This window comes from Rhinopithecus roxellana, chromosome 10, assembly GCF_007565055.1.
Source record: "Rhinopithecus roxellana isolate Shanxi Qingling chromosome 10, ASM756505v1, whole genome shotgun sequence".
NCBI classification, from domain to species: Eukaryota; Metazoa; Chordata; class Mammalia; order Primates; family Cercopithecidae; genus Rhinopithecus; species Rhinopithecus roxellana.
The window spans coordinates 57,866,425-57,867,981 of NC_044558.1; positions in this window are offsets into that span (position 1 = coordinate 57,866,425).

A 1,557-nucleotide genomic window follows, 5' to 3' on the forward strand; every position below is an offset into this window, starting at 1 on the left:
TTTGGGTTACTAGAAGAAAAGGGCTTAGACTTCTGTGCTTTTTTCTATGCTTTTTTTTTTTTTTTTTTTTTTTTTTTGACAGGGTCTTGCTCTGACACACAGGCTGGAGTGCAGTGGCGCATCACAGCTCACTGCAGCCTTGAACTCCTGGGCTTAAGTGATCCTCCCGCCTTGGCCTGCCAAAATGCTGAGTCTACGGGCGTGCACCGCCACGCCCAACTTCCTACGAAATTATTTTGAAGATAGTTTTCTAGGGGAACTAAAATGAGTACCCGTAGCGACCTCCAGCTCTCTCTCTGCCTTCCAGCCTTACTCCTTCTGTCGGTTGTATGAGAAAGACAAGATCTGGTGCTCCTTGATTGGGGAGAGAGGGTAGTGGGGTGGGGTGGGAGTTGTGAGTGGCAGGAAGAACTCTGGAAATTCATTTCCTGGGATATTTCACAGTCTTTAATGGCTTATGTTTCGTAAGTACTAACCACTTCCCCAAACACAGATTCAGCTGTCTCTTTCCTTCCTCCACCAAAGAATTAAGCTCAAAAGTGGCTATCAGCTTGTTGCTGATGAACTCTACTGGATAATTCATCTTTCTCCATCATCATAGAGCTCTTTTATGAGTTGAGAATCTAGCAGAGAAGATTATTTTTGTAAAAAGAAAGAAAAGAAGGCCGGGCGCGGTGGCTCACGCCTGTAATCCCAACACTTTGGGAAGCGGAGGCGGGTGGATCACTTCAGGTCAGGAGTTCGAGACCAGCCTGGCCAACATGGTGAAACCCCGTCTCTACTGAAAATACAAAAATTAGCCAGTGTGGTGTTGGGGGCCTGTAGTCCCAGCTACTTGAGAGGATCTCTTGAACCTGGGAAGCGGAGGTTACAGTGAGCTGAGATCCTGCCACTGCACTGCAGCCTGGGTGACAGAGCAAGACTCTGTCTCAGAAAAAAAAAAACAAAAAAAAATTATTCATCACAGTACTCAGTTCCTCTTACTTACACCTTAGCTATCAGTGTTCATTTACCTGTTGTTTAGCAAGCATTCTAGGACTTTTTCCCAACGTATTTTATTATACCTACAATTTTTTTTTTTTTTTTTTGAGACGGAGTCTTGGTCTGTCGCCCGGGCTGGAGTGCAGTGGCCAGATCTCAGCTCACTGCAAGCTCCGCCTCCCGGGTTTACGCCATTCTCCTGCCTCAGCCTCCCGAGTAGCTGGGACTACAGGCGCCCCTCACCTCGCCCGGCTAGTTTTTTGTATTTTTAGTAGAGACGGGGTTTCACCATGTTAGCCATGATGGTCTCGATCTCCTGACCTCGTGATCCTCCCGTCTCGGCCTCCCAAAGTGCTGGGATTACAGGCTTGAGCCACCGCGCCCGGCCTTTTTTTTTTAAAGATAGAAACGAGGTCTCACTATGATGCCCAGGTTGGTCTCGAACTCCTGAGCTCAAGTGATCCTCTGCGGCCTTAGCCTCCCAATGTGTTACAATTACAGGCGTGAGCCACTATACCCAGCATTTTTTTTTTTTTTTGAGACGGAGTTTCGCTCTTGTCACCCAGGCTAGAGTAC